A 501-nucleotide genomic window follows, 5' to 3' on the forward strand; every position below is an offset into this window, starting at 1 on the left:
TATATATACACTCTCAAAACTCTCCTATTATTACTATTATTTAAAAAATAAATTAAACTAAATTAGAATAGCACACATTTTTCACACACTATTATCCTACTACTTTACACCCATATGCCACTTGCATACACATGTTACTAATAGTCGCACATTTCAATCATGAAGTGTTGAAATATATCAACGTTTAGCAAATATTAGCAAGTTATTACAAAAATAATTTTCTTAGAAAACAACATATTTATAATTAAAAATACCTAAAATTCTACAAATCCACAAAGCAGCAGCCATCACAGCAAATTTTTTATTGACAAAAAAACGAGAATCTTTTCATTCTTTTCCATCCTATTTCTCAACCATCTTTGCAGTCTTTTTTCTCCTTTTCTGTGCATTTTGAATCAGTTTTTAATCATTTCCACCGGCTTTTTCTGCTTTTGCTGCCTCCTTTTTGCCTTACTCGCTTAATGTGCACTTTTTATTTTCCTCTCCAGTCTTGTTATATAT

This window comes from Trypanosoma equiperdum (assembly GCF_001457755.1).
Source record: "Trypanosoma equiperdum strain OVI genome assembly, contig: ctg_897, whole genome shotgun sequence".
NCBI classification, from domain to species: domain Eukaryota; phylum Euglenozoa; class Kinetoplastea; order Trypanosomatida; family Trypanosomatidae; genus Trypanosoma; species Trypanosoma equiperdum.